A 15859-nucleotide genomic window follows, 5' to 3' on the forward strand; every position below is an offset into this window, starting at 1 on the left:
CTTTGCATGGATTCTGCTTCTTGGCTTCTAGATCCAGTTGACCTTTCCTCACTTTTAGGTTAGTCCCAAAGCTGAGAGATTGATGCCATGGTTTAAATACTGAATGAGACATTCATCAAGGAATGTCTAAAAGCTAGTATAATTGTAACTTTGGTTTATAACTCCACATTTTATTCCCTACATAATTTAAGAGACTGGTGAGTTTAAAGAATTATTAGTTTATGTTTTGGGGTACATAATGTATAAGAATGCAATTTTGTGATATCAATAACCAAAACGGGTAGGACAGAGCTGTAAAAGAATAGAGTGTTTGTAATGTTATTGAAGTTAAACTAGTATAAATTCAAATTAAAGTGTTATAACTTTAGGGTTTTAAATGTAATCCCCATTGTAACTGCAAAGAAAACAGCTATAGAATGTACACAAAAGGAAATGAGAAAGAAATTTAAACAATTCACTACAAAAAATTAACTAAACATAAAAAAAGACAGGAATTCAGGAAATGAGGAACAAAAAAGCTATAAGGCATATAGGAAACAAATAGCAAAATGACAGAAGGAAGTCTTTCCTTATTAGTTACTTTAAATAGATTAAAATCTCCAAAAGACCAAGAGTAGCAAAATGGATAAGAATATATGATCCAACTATGTACTGCCTACAAGAGACTCACTTGAGATCCAAATATGCAAATAGGGTAAAAGTCAAAGGATAGACAAAAATTCTATGCAAATAGAAACCAAAAGAGAGTAGAGTGACGATCCTAATATCAGACAGAATAGACTTCAAAGCAAAAAATGTTATGAGACAAAGAAGGACATTATATATTAAGAAAAGTTTCAATACAGAAAGAAGATATAAAAATTATAAACATTTATATACCTAATAACAGACCATCCAAGTATCTGAATCAAAAGTGATAGAATTGAATGGAGAAATAGACTCCTCTGCAGTAACAGTTGGAGACTTCAATACCCCACTCTCAATAATGGGTAGAGCAACCAGAAAGAAGATAAGCAGGGAAACAGAAGATTTAAACAACATAATAAATCAAATAGATCTAATAGACATATACAGAAGGGTCTACCAATTTACAGTTGCATACATAATCTTCTCAAGTGCACATGGGACCTTTTTCCAGGATAGACCACATGTTAAGGTCGCAAATTAAGTCTTAATAGATTTTAAAAGATATCCTAAAGTAACTTCTCCAACCACAATGAGATGAAGTTAGAAATTAATAACAGAGATAAAACTAGGAAATTCACAAATTTGTGGAATTTAACACACTCTTAAACAACCAATGAATCAAAGAAGAAATCATAAACACAACATACCAAAATTTAAGGGACACAGTGATAGCAATGCTAAGAGGAATATGTATAGCTATAACTGCTCATGTTAAAAATCAGGAAAGATTTCAAATTAGCAACCTAATTTGACAACTTAAGGAACTAGAAGGAAAAGAATAAACTAAATCAAAATCTGAAAACCTGAGAACCAGGGAGGCTGATGGTGTTAAGTCCTAGTTCAAGTTTATTGGGCCTTTGGACTTGAACCAGAACTTATACCACTGGGGCCCCTAGTTCTCAGGCCATCAGATTTAGATTGGAGCTATATCATTGGCTTTCTGGGACTCTAGCTTGCAGATGACAGATTATGGGACTTCTCAGCCTCTGTAATCATTTAAGCCAACCCCTCATAATAAATCTCTTTCTATATATTCTATTGTTTTTGTTTCTCTGGAGAACCCTAACTAGTATAGTCATCAAAAACAAGGAAAGTCTGAGAAACTGTCATAGCCAAGAAGAGCCTAAGGAGGCATGATAACAATATAATGGGGTATCCTGGATTAGAACCTAGAACCGAGAAAGGGCCATTGGGTTTAACACTAAGGAAATCTAAATAAAATATGAACTTTAGTTAATAATAATATATCAATATTGGGGCATTAATTGTGACAATGTTATACTTTAATGACTAAATAAGTTGTTAATACAATAATAGGGGACCTCTGATTTTCTGTAAATCTAAAACTTCTTAAAAAAACTATCAATAAAAACTTAAACAAAAGGAAAAAATGTAAAAAGTACTAAACACAAACAAAAATTACCCCCTGAAAATATTTTTGTTATTACTCTCAGGATTCTAAATGTGATTTAAAGAACACCAGATACTCATTATTAGAAAGTAGATAATGTAACTGAAAAGAAGTTCATGAAAAAAATATAATTTAAAATATGTTATGTGGGGCCAATTAAAGATATAGAGGAAAAAGGTATGAATAAGGAGATGAAGAGAATATTTTAAACTTCAATTAAAATTGTTGAAAGCTGATGCAAGCTAAGATATGTTAGTGGAAAAAATGAGGAGTGGAATGATTTTCAAAGACCGATGATAATGACAGCTCTTTACTTTGGTTTATTTATTGATTAGATATAGAAAGAGAAGGACCAAAATATATTTAAAAAATACAGTATCTTTTTGATTATACATATCCCCCAGCTTGCTGCTTTTGTGTGTTTGTTTTCATACCCAGAATGTTCCTTCTCTCAAACCAAATACTGCCATCCCTCAGAGTTCTCATCAGATGGCATCTCCTCTGGGAAATCTTTCCCAATTCATGCCTCCTCTATTCCCAGCTGGAAGTCATCTCCATCACCCAATACTCACAGCACTTTCTCTATACCTGTATTATACTATTCATCATTGTATACCCTATGCTATGGTCATTAGTGTTTTATCTCCTCAAATAACCTGTGAAGGAGTGGAGATTAGTCTCCACGTTTGATTCTTCCATAGCTCTTAGTACAGTAGCATGGCTGGTACATAATAGATGTCAAATAAATGTACCTGATGCCTGTGTTTCATAAAACAGACCCTCTGCTACTTCTCTATATTACAAAATAATATTGTAGCACAATTACTTATTCATACTAGGTGCTAAATAAATAGTTTTAACAAATAAGTATTTGGTTTGCAAACTTGTTAAGGTAGAGGCGATACCCTCTATTTCTTTAAATCAATGTACTAGGTCCAAGGCAATGGTACAGGTACTCAAATTCTTATAAATATCACCTAAGTTGTTGATACTGACTGAAGTAAGTCAGACAGAGAAAGACAAATATATGATATCACTTATATGTGGAATCTAAAAAAAATGGTACAAGTGAACTTATTTACAAAACAGAGTTATAGATGTACAAAACAAACTTGTGGTTACCAAGGGGAAACTGGGGGAGGGATAAATTGGGAGATTGGGATTGTGTATATGTCAACTGACATATACACACTACTATATATAAAAGAGATAACTAAGAAGAACCTGCTGTATAGCACAGGGAACTCTACTCAATACTCTGTAATGACCTATATGGGAAAATAATCTAAAAAAGAGAGGATATATGTGTATGTATAACTGATTCATTTTGCTGTGCAGCAGAAACTAACACAACGTTGTAAATCAGCTATACTCCAATAAAAATTAATGTGAAAAATGGGATCGTATATACTAACAAAAAACCAAAAGGGAATCTTGGAGGAAAAACAAGGATATATGTCTTTGTTCTATTGGTTTCTAGAGATTGCGAAGGCAACTGAGATATATGTTTAGGTCAGGGACAATACATATCATAAGAGAAATTTTTTTAAAGTTACAAAATCAAATTTGATATATTCTTTTATAGATATCAGCCTCAGACAACAACTACAACCATGGAAATGCATAATTTACTCAGGATATTGGCTGCAGAAGAGCACTGACCCATATAGAGAACGCTTTGATAAAGAGAGACAATTTCTTAGAATAAAACCAAAAGAAAAAGACTTTTGATGAATTTAGATAACAGAGGGTCACTTGAGTCTTTATTTTAGGCAGTTATTTTGGAAATGTGAAAGGAAAAGTCAGTTTAAAGGAAACTGGAGTTCTTCCAGTAAAAGAAGTGTTATAACTTTATGCTTTAAAGACTTCGCTGTTGAAAAGCGATAACAATGACAGATTAAATATAAACAGAGATAACTGAAGTGATGCAGTTCAAAATTAGTCAGACATCTCTGTGGACTGTAAATATAAGAATAGAAAAACACAACAAGCAGATAAGAAACCATGGCCCTGAAAGACTTTTTAGATCTAGGAGGAGGCAGAGACAGCTCAGAGTTCTTTATGCTTGAGAAAAGAGATTAACTTCATGTGCAGGAAGGGACAAAAGCCAGGCTTGTTGATTGGAACCACAAGCAGGGCTCTCTCACCTGTGCTGTGAAAAAGCACTGATCTGTGTATCCCGGGAAACAGAAAAAAACAGACAACTTGGGACAAGCCACCACGGGCTCAGTGAGTGTATCTGCTCTGTTTCTAATTTCACCATGGAACAGAAGGTCCAAATTAATACCTGATTCCATATTAAAAATTTGTAGCATTGAATGGGGAAAGATTCAAGAGCATTAACAAGGAAAGGTGAACACGGGGATGGGGGGAAGAATTTCCATTCATGATGAAATCAAAATTAAAATCTCAAAACACAAGAAGAAAAGAAACATTTAAGAATGACTGAAAAAAAGCAATTGGAAGATGAATTCCCTCCAGGTGAAATGTAAACTTCAGAGCAATTTTTGAAAATGTCTTTAAAATGAATATATCTGGACCCACAAAGAGAGAAAGAGGAAAGTATATCTATTTTTTAAAAATCAAAAAATGTTGAAACAAAATTAGGCTAAACGGAAACAAGAACAGATGGATTTAAAAAGAAACAATTAGAAATATAAATTTAATCATGGAAATTAATCTCTAGACTGGTTAAGTATAACTTAAAAACCTTGGGCATTATATATAAAACAAACATAAGGAGACTGTAAAAGGCAGAGGGAAGAAAACAGACCAGCTAGGGACTTAAAACCTAAAGAACAGCATAGCAGCAAGTTCTCTCGCTCTCTGTCTGATTTATAGCCTGGATTAGATGCTAGAGAAGCTGGCAATCCAGAGATGCTAGTCATAACAGACATAGACAAACAGACAGGCACTCAAGGAAGCCTGCTGCCTCTAACCAAAGGACCAGGAAAGGGACACCTGCCTTCTCAAATACTGAAACCTTTTAGGCATTAACTGCTGTTCTTCCTTCCTGTTTAAGAAAGCCAAATGAGAAGGTGGTACTTTCACTACCATCTAGTGGTAATAAGGCAGCCTGAGAGAAATGACACCTTATTTCTCCTCTTGAGTTTTCTACGTTACGTTTGGCAATTGATACCAAAATTTTAACATTCCCTGATGTCGTTCTCAGTGTATATAGAAAAAATACTTAAGAAAATATTTTAAATGAGAGAAAGAGACTTTAAGAGAAATAGTTTCTATTCATCACTAAAACTGGTAAAATGTTGGCACCAGGAGACTGTGATAAATTATTTACATACAGTTAGAGCAATCGCTAAAAATACCTGTACAAAGATGTACACTCCTTGACCTAAATATACTAATTAAAAGACAGAGATTGTCACAGTGGATAAAAAAATGAAAACAACCTAAAAAACAGGACAATATGTAAAGTGAAAAAAAATTGATTTCAAAAAGTCACACACTGTATGGCTCAATTTATATAATATTCTTGAATGACAGAATTATAGAGATGGAGAACAGATTAGTGGTTACTAGGGATTGGGCATCATGGGAGAGAAAGGGGTGAGTATCACTATAAAGCTGTAGCAAGAGGGAGATCTTTATGGTCATGGAATAAGTCTTTCTTAGTTGCAATGGTAGGAATCTACACATAATAAAATGACATAGAACTATAAATACAGATTGTAACAATGTCAATTTCATGATTTATTGTACTATAGTTGCATAAGGTGGGGGAAACTGAGTAAAGGGAAGCTTGTTTTGCATGATTCCAAAATAACTTCTATTTCTTCCCTATTCTGAATTTTTGGGAAGTATCAAAAAAAAAAAGAAACATATTACATTTTATTTAGGATTCAAACCTGACTTTTTTTCTAGTTCACTTATTTGGGAGCTGTTCTAACTAGCTGACAGGAATTTAGTCTATTTTAGTCACCTGTCAACAAATTATAATCATACGTGTTTGTTATATAATCATGTAATTATTTTATTTTATTGAAAATATTAGAACTCATTAAGAAAAACTTCATATTTTCAGTTAGTTTCACACCAAAGACCAAACAGAAATACTAATCCCAAAATACAGTGACTAATTTCTTGTTTTTTAAATTTGTGCATAATTTTTTTAAATTGAAGTATCATATATTCACGATGTGCCAATCTATGTTGTACAGCAAGGTGACTCAGTTATACACATATATACATTTTTTAATAAATTATTTATTTATTTATTTACTTATTTATTTTTAGCTGCTTTGGGTCTTCGTTGCTGAATGCGGGCTTTCTCTAGTTGTGGCGAGTGGGGGCTACTCTTTGTTGTGGTGCGCAGGCTTCTCATTGCCGTGGCTTCTCTTGCAGTGGAGCACAGGCTCTAGGTGCATGGGCTTCAGTAGTTGTGGCACATAGGCTCAGTAGTTGTAGCTCACGGGCTTTAGAGTGCAGGCTTAGTAGTTGTGACTTGGGCTTAGTTGCTCCGTGGCATGTGGGATCTTCCTAGCCCAGGGATCAAACTCATGTCCCCTGCATTGGCAGGCGGATTCTTAGCCACTGTGCCACCAGCGAAGTCCCTATACATTTTTCTTTGATAATGCCCTGTTACAATAGGTGGTATTTGGTTTTTTTTTTTTAAATTGGAGTATAGTTGCTTTACAATGTTGTGTTAGTTTCTGCTGTACAATGAAGTGAATCAGCTATACGTATACCTATATCCCCTCCCTCTTGGACCTCCCTCCTTCACCACCTCTGCATCCCACCCATCTAGGTCATCACCGAGCACCGAGCTGAGCCCCATGTGCTATACAGCAGGTTCCCGCTAGCTATCTATTTTACACATGGTAGTGTATATATGTCAATCTTAGTCTCCCAGTTCATCCCACCCTCCCCTCCCTGCCCTCATGTCCACATATCCATTCTTTACATCTGCATCTCTATTCCTGCCCTGCAAATAGGTTCATCTGTACCATTTTTTAGATTCCACATATATGCATTAATATATGATATTTGTTTTTCTCTTTCTGACTTATTCCATTGTATGTACGTACCACATCTTTCTTTATCCACTCATCTGTTGATGGACATTTAGGTTGTTTCTACATCCTAGCTATTATAAATAGTGCTGCAGTGAACATTGGGATACATGTATCTTTTTGAATTATGGTTTTCTCAGTGTATACACATATATACATTTCTCAGTTATACACATATACCCATTCTTTTTTTAATAATCTTTTCCATTATGGTTTATCCTAGGAGATTGGATATAGTTCCCTGTGCTGTACAGTAGGACCTTGTTGTTTATCCAATCTAAATGTAACAGTTTGCATCTACCAACCCCAAACTCCCAGTCCATCCCTCTCTTCCCTGCCCACCCTGACAACCACAAATCTGATCTGTATGTGCAGGGACTAATTTCTTTTCCTCAGTTTACAGAATGGCAGGTTGAAGCAGCAAAGTGACATCTTGCTGTGTTGCTGCAGTGATGTCATATTTGTCTACTGATGTGAGAGGAATGTCAGAGGAGAAAGTAGTGTGGCCAATCATAAACCAGTTTGGCAGAATTCACTAGGATTGAATTCAATAGGATTGGATTTCACAAAACTACCATCATTGTATGTGATAACAAGTCACACAAAAGAAACCAGCTTGGTTATTTCACTTATCAAGGCATTACTTCGGCATTGTCTAGCTGATAGGATGAGAGCCAAGTGTGCCTGATCTAACAAGAGGAAGGAAAGAGATTCCCCAATATTTTTTCCTGCTAAGGCAGAGACTATAGGTTTGTTTTAGTTGATACTTTTTTTTTTCTGACCACTTCGGCATGGTTCCAAAACTCTGGTCACCTAAAACATATGCAAAATGTTATTATAAATTCCTGTTTAATTGGTTTTGTGGTCAGTGGCACCATTTGAACCTATTTGTCCATGCCATTATTTAACTGCAGTGTGATCAATTCAGTTTGTATAACTTTTCTTCCTTGCAGCAGTTGTCATAAACACCATGATTTAATCACTACCATGGGAAAGTTTAGGAATGAACACTGAAATGGCCTTTTTTAAATGCCTCTTTGCTATCCATGTTAAAGTCTCTATTGGATTGTCTGTAGAAATACTTGAGATGGTCACCTACTTCCTTCACTAGTATATATCAAAGCCTACTTAAGGAAATAGAAAACCAAGTGAAATAAGTTCTAAAATATAAGAAAATTTTGTATGTGGAATGCTTGTATTCTAATTGACCAACATGCTAAGACACCACCAAGCTCTTGGCTGTGTTGGCTCGTTTCATATGATAAATTGACTCATATCACAATTAACAAAAACCTGAGTGAAAATTGATTCAAGGCCCTTTAATTTCCTACCAATTAAGTTTTTTATTGTGTGTGAAATTAAGCTTTCAATACATTAATTTAAAGCACTTTCCCTAATTTTTGTTTTTATTAAGAACTGAAAAAATTATTGCATCCAACCCATATTAAGCAATCTAAGACAGTACCTCTCGCAGATCCTTCTCAAGGCAGTGATTGCAAGAGCAGAGGACACTGACACCTTTACACTTAAACTGTGATTATTCAAAACCTTCCCTTAAGACAAATCCTGAAAAAAAGATCAGATTAATTTACTGAATTACCTTGAACTAAAAAGAAAGCAAAAGCTAACATTTTTATTTATATGGCTAAAATTTTTGTTGTTTCATTTAATACTTTCTACCAAATTTATTATTAAAAATCATCGATCTATTATTGATGCTTTGCAATCTTTTAAAAAATATAAGAATATGTCGTGAATTATTGTATTGGCACATTTTAAGAGTTTTATAAAATATTAACCATCCATCTCCACTAAACCTAAAATGTCTCATATATATTTTTATATTCAAAATCAAATGATTTAAATATATTCCAAGAGTGGGAATAAATATGGAGAGATCATTATTTAGCTAGCAACATTCACTCCTATATGCTAGTCAAGTTTTTGAATAAAAAAATATTTCCCAAGTGTTTTCTAAGGCAGTGAGACTCATCTGGTATAACTGTAAGAATTCCATATGCTTTCATATCAAAATTTGAATTGGAAAATAGAGGCCATGTAAGTTTATGAAGCATGATGACAAAATTAATGTATTGACTGATTTTTTTTAATGTCCACTAATGGAAATATTGTAACTGTTGCGGTTGTGATACCTAATTATCAAGAAAAACCAGGACTAACTTTTACGACTATTACCATTTTCCCCTATACAGCTCTGCACTGAAAAAGTCCCTCATTAAACCACAGTATTCCAGTTGCCATCATTACTGTTACTAGAGGTTGATTCTTCACCTCTTCACTTCCTTTAATCTACTAACAAGAAAGTAAACACTGCAATATCACAGCCTTTACATACTAGACACCATCTAAATTATTCTTTCTTCCTTCAGGAGACACCATGAACACATTTTGCACAGAAAATATTAATAACATTGCAGAATAAGTCTCAGTAATGCACATTTCTTTCTCCATTTATTTTTCTATCCAGTTGAGCTAGTGTGTGAAGCAAATGCTGCATCTTTCCCCATCAGTTTCCTCAGTAAAATTCAAAGTATTCAGGCGAGGATAGCTTAACTTTCACATCTAACCTCTAAAACTTCCCACATGTTTTCCTGGATTATGAAAGGCTTAGCTATGGCTTTGTTTTTGTTTAAAAGCAGAATGTACTCCCTTCTCAATGGGAAGCTTCTCTGAGACATTCAGAGAGAATGTTTTTGATTCCCTTCTTTTTAAAGTTAGTCGGGGAAGCATATTTGTCTACTGTAATACAGTTTGGTTGAAATTGCAGTCAAATATGTCCTAGGACTCATACTCTAGGAAAGACATGTAAAGCATACCCAAATTGATAAAGTGGAAAAAAATCTTCAACAGTAAAATGTTTTTCTTTTAAATTTTTCTCAGCTTTGCAGTTGATTTACATTCCACTTTATTGGAAAAATGTAAGTACTGATTTATGGATGAGAGGTGGCCAGTTATTACTAAGTGAAGCAATACTATTATTTATTTTAGCAAGGGTCTAGAAGATAAACTAATTTAAATTGACTGTGGGATCAGTGAATGCCTGAGTGTGATACCACCATCAGAAAACCACGTAAGGGTGGCATCTGAGCAAGTAGTCCCAAGAGGCTGTTAAGAGTCAACACATGCACAAGCAAAGACTTGTAGAGTCAGTAGTGAGTGGTAGAGGCAGCAATTTTGTATGCAGAAGACCAAGTTGAAACAGTGGTTGGCAAATGGAGTGGGATTCTGAGAGGCAGTCCTGCAGACCAGAATTAAGATTTCAAGGTACAGTTACAAGACTGCAGGGTCATATGAATAGGTGGTGAAGATCAGCTTTCATAAAACCAAGCATTAAGACCAAGCACACAGCCCCTGAGAGCCTGGGCAGTGAGAAAACAGCTACTACAAGAGTGGCTGGGCTGTAATTACATGGGATAGTTACAGAGCTAGGAAAGGAAATGGCGGGGGAATGGGTAGGAGGGATTGCTTTAATATTAAACATGAGGTTTTGCTTGGGGTAGTATGAACCAGTTCATGACAGGCCAATGATGTCACTTACCAAATTAGAAAAGCAAGATAAATCACAGAAGCCCTCAAGACCTACATAAGGAAAGAAAACTATAGAGATCAGAGACATTTCAAAGTGAGAAGCTGACAAGTCATATTTGGTCCCTGGCAAAGTGCAACTGCACAAGAACAGAAAATCCAGACGAGATCTTGGCAACTATGTGGGACTAACAAAATTGAAGACTTGTGGGACCTGAAACATACAATTTGTCTTCCCCTTAAAACATCTGAGAGATTCTGAAGCTATACAGGGTAGGTGAATAAGTAATTCAGAAACCTCTTAAACATAGAACATAAATTCCAAAGAGACAAAGACCTGCAGACTCTTTTGAAAGGGTGAGAACCAACACAAAACATAGGTAAACTGAGCCATACCAAAACTAAAATCTGGCCTCACCTTAGCTTAGTTTATTATTGGATTGGATTAAATGATCAGTCGCCTACTCTATCTGCCTATAAGAGGGAAAGGTGCATCCTTTAAACACTTTAAAAAATATTTTTTAACATCTTGGAGCCTCTAAAGTTTCTTAAATACAAATGTCCAGCATTCAGTAAAAATTGCTAGATACAAAAAAGAGAGAATGACAACTAAGAGAAAATGAGAATGTAGAAGCCAACACACAGGTGATTCAGATTATGAAGTTCACAATCTAAGACTATGATTAATACATTCAGTGGAAATAGAAGGAAACAAAATAGGTTTAAAGGTAAATAATTTTGACACAGAAATAGAATGCATGAAAAGAAACAACTTCATGACCTTCAACGGATAAGATCTCAATTTAAGAATCCAATGGATTGTTTTAAGGGCATATTGGATCTAGCAGAAGTTAAGGAACCAGGAGACAGGTCAGTAGAATTATCTAAACTTAAGTACACATCAGAAAAAAAAAAATGAATGGAATAAACAGAACAGAGAACAACCAACATTTGAGACACAGTCAAAAATGTGTAAAATAAGGGTAATTGGAGTCCCAAAAGTAGAAGAGGGAGAGTATAGAAGAGATAATGGTCAAGAAATAAAAAACAAACAAAAAACACCAGATGACACCGATATAAGAAGCTTAACAAACTCCAGTCAGAAACAGAAAAAACAAAAGGAGAAAGAGGAAAATCATGTATAGGCATATGATCCAATACTTCTGACAGCCAAAGATAAAAGAGAAAATCGTAAAAGCAGCTCTAAGATACAGGTTTGTTTTTTTTTTAAAATATATATTTCTTTTGGTCAAAACTGAAGTAGTAAAGTTCCTTGTCTAATTCCTAATTTTAAGATATTGAAAATTTAAAATTCTAATTTCCATTTGAGTGTAATTATGGCAATGTGGTTCCTGAAATATTTCTGATAAGAAAAGTTGGTTGTATCTTTATTTGCGTTGACACCATTAGGAACGCTCAGCATATCTTTCAGGTATATGTTCCACTCCATTTAATGTATGGCTTACCTACTGTGGCAGAAAACTTGAGATACTATCCTAAGTATATTTATATTTTCACTCAACATTCTTTTTAATTTTTTGTAGCACTACTTTGTGGGTAAAAGTTAATTCTTTGCCACAGAGGAGTAGCAACGGAGAAAAGAAATTTAGTCCTCTTTATGAGGTGCTCTAGAGATTTAATCACAACATTGGTGCCGTCTTTGACAGTCTCAGAAAGAATTTACCACCAAATCTTTGCAAACAGCAGTGAGATCTAAATTATCACATCTCAGCTGATTCTGTTTGTATCTAACATGCTTGAATATATTTTTTTCAGAGACCCTTGGATCACAACTATTGACTGTAGAAAAATGGTACAAATCAACCGGTTTGCAAGGCAGAAATAGAGACACAGATGTAGAGAACAAACATATGGACAACAAGCGGGGAAAGCGGGGAGGGTTGGGGGGGAATGAATTGGGAGATTGGGACACCAAATTGTACACTCTAAATATATGCAGTTTATTGTCTGTTAAAAAAGAAAAAGAAAAAGAAAAAAAGACAAGATAATCTATAGTTGAGCCATGCAGGGAGGGACAGGCAAGGATGAAATTTCCATAAAGGCTTTAGGTTTACTAGTTCAAGAATGATCACTGACTCACAAGCCTTCGGAACTGAATAAGAATAAATCAAATACAAATGAAAGAAATTGTTGTGCACAGCTCAGCTCTTCATTTTGCATGTAAATTTTTCGTTTCCTTGTGGTTTTAGCATTCTGGCATATAATCAGTCAGTTTAAAGTGCCAGAGAAATCTATCAGGTATTTCTTACAGTAAGGGACTAGAATATGTCCTGTTTTATTTCTAGTAGGGCTATGCAAAATCTCCTAAGACAGCTATGGTAAAGCCTCTGTTTCTGACATTATCAAACTCTTCACTTTCCAAAATGAGCTCTATTCATGAGCCTTCTTGCTGAAAACCTGCTGGGCTCTGTTGGAGGCCTATCATTTGGGGCTGTGAGTTACGCCACCAGGCAGTGGTTTCAGCTGTGTTTTTCTTTGAGCTGTTAGATTTAGTCAAAACTGGGACCCAAATTGAAACCACCAGAGCAGTGAATTTATATGCACTGGAAAGGGGTATGTGGGGAAAAGAAGCAAACAGTAGGGATAGTTTCATCCTGTTGTGCCAAAATTCACACAGCTGTGTTTTTCTTTTTATATTATTTATAGCTTTCCACTTTTAATTGATGAAAGTTAGTGATAAAACCTTATTACCAAGTAGATTTTTTGTCTCTCAGAGCTCCCCCTCCCCCAAATTGTTCATTTTTATGGCAGCCAAGAAGAATCAGGTACAAAGTATTCTATGTGGAAATAGCGAAGGAGGTGGCAAGGAAAACCCAAGATGGGTCATGTTGATTTATTAAGAAAGAACTCTCAACTGGTAATTGTCTTGTGATAGAGTTTAGAAATATTCCAAACAACCTTTATGCTTATATTTCATGATTTCTGCTGCCACTTCCAAATGCAATAAAAGAACGGAAAATCAGATCATTTAAAACCTCAAAAGTCTGTTTTTCATTAGTATTCTCGATTTTTATAAACTTGGTTTCTCTTAAAAAACATTTTTTACCCTACCACAGAACCAGCTTATGTGAGGACCAAAGAACTATTGCATCATCTTATCAGTTATAATTTTCAATCTCTGGTAAAGCTTTTCTTCCTGTTTGGTGTTTGGATTTCCCACATATGCTCCAGGAAAATACATTGATTCATTTAGTGCATGGTTTTTTGGGGGGGATAACATCTATTTAAATAGCCACACTCATTCCAGTAATTCTAATTTTTAAAAATTCTATCTCCTTTTCATAGAATTCCTAGAGAACTGATTATAAATCATATTTTTTACATCAATTTTACAGATTTAAAAAAAATAATTATCAGACGTTTCAGGTAATTGGGCTACCAATTAAGTAATTATTTGACAAGCACTTATCTTCTCAGCACTGTGCTGTTTGTCATTTTGACCTAATAAACCTAATACTTTTAATAATTAGGGTATGAATAATTTACATTTTAACCAATTTAAAACACTAAAATCTCATTGTCACATAGGATACCACAAAGATATACTTAGCAGAGTCCCCAAATGAAGACCCATAACTAGGTGCTTTTTAAGTAAGAGTAGGGGAAATGATTGAGGTGAATGTGAGAAAATTATTCAGAGATTAATCATTTGAATGGTGATGATAGGCAATTTTGAGAAAACCTACTTTAGAGGTAGGTCTGAGAGGCATTGGTGTGAGAATAGAGTTAGCTGCTTACCAAAATTTGGAATATTTAGTACTCTTTCCACTCCATAGAATGCTTTCTCTTTGTTCACTGGCTGCTAAAATTGACAGGGACTTATTAAATCTGATTTGCAACTTGCACCAGTCCATCAGAGAAAATGGAATAGTTTCCATTTCTAAAAAGATAATAATGGAATATAAAGGTAAATTTCTAAAATATTTCTTTATGTCTCATACATTTAATTACTTGGCATGATTATTCAACCTGAAAGTATGATCAATATATTTCTAATTTGAATTGTTAGTTCATAATTTTTGAAGACCAATTTTGGGGGCTACAGTTCATGTAAGAAAACTGGGAAGCAAAGCTACACTTAAAATTAGGTTTATATGTATTCTTGTGAAGCCAATATAAGTGGACATTTGACAATTTTGGAGCTTCTATACCTTAATCAAACTGCTAAACTGAAGGATTTCTTGCTTAAGTCAAATTCTTATTTCTTAATCATATTATTTGAGACCCACCACTGAAAAACAATTTTTTTTGAAATTCTTTTGCATTTTCAACTGTGTAGACATACCACTATGAATTTCAGCATAATTTTATCTAAGTAGCTCTATCATGAACAAACTATTGTAAAATGGCATAAAATAACAATTTCCTTTTAACTAGAATTCTCTGTAACAAGAGGCAAAATTCTTTTTTAGCTATAGATGAAAGACATATTCCTAAAAGTCACAAGGTATCTACACATTAAATACAGGTAGGTCCCTATAAACACATGGTTATATTTTCATAGCTTAATCAACTAAAGGCATCATATCATTGATGGTAGATATGTTTTTGTTAGTAGCAGAAAGAAAGGTTAGTGGAATTGTATCTTTAAAATCCTACCCCACTTTATGTAACTTTCATAGACTTGAAAAATACAGAGGTTAGCTTTTGTCTTAGAACGTCTATAAACATTTGCTTGACATTCTAAGTAATATTTCTCAAAAAAGATACTTTATTTATTCAATTTTAAAGAGTGAAAGATTAAATATCTCTGTAATCTATTTCTCTTTCTAACTCTTAGTGTTTTATCTGTCCTAGAAATCTTAACCTTCATTCAGTCTCTCAATTTTCTTGTCTCAAATGTAATTTACTTGAGGATTTCACAGTACCCTCTAAAAAGCAATGATTATTTATAGTAGGTATATAAAAGAACTATTAAAGACAAAGTGCTGTAATTAGATACTCATTTAATATGTTCAGCACCAAGTTCAGATAGGAAAACAGTAAAAAAATGTGTGTGTGTGTGTACACATCAACAGAGAAAATAGCTTTATATTTATATGTATTAAAATTAAAACATTTTTCCTATGAATGATGATATAAGAGGAAAATTAAATGAAAACATATACTTAAATGCAGTTTGTAAGTTAGCACCTATGGTAGTGTGTTGCATATGTAAGGCTGT

General features: G+C 34.2%; 1 protein-coding gene across 2 annotated transcripts in view; it reads right to left on the reverse strand.

The window, feature by feature from the left end:
- PPP1R1C (protein phosphatase 1 regulatory inhibitor subunit 1C) overlaps positions 1-15859 on the reverse strand; it is a 124668-nt gene that overhangs the window by 61393 nt on the left and 47416 nt on the right. The gene's annotated exons all lie outside the window — the stretch shown is intronic.

Source organism: Hippopotamus amphibius, chromosome 8, assembly GCF_030028045.1.
Source record: "Hippopotamus amphibius kiboko isolate mHipAmp2 chromosome 8, mHipAmp2.hap2, whole genome shotgun sequence".
Classification (NCBI taxonomy): Eukaryota; Metazoa; Chordata; class Mammalia; order Artiodactyla; family Hippopotamidae; genus Hippopotamus; species Hippopotamus amphibius.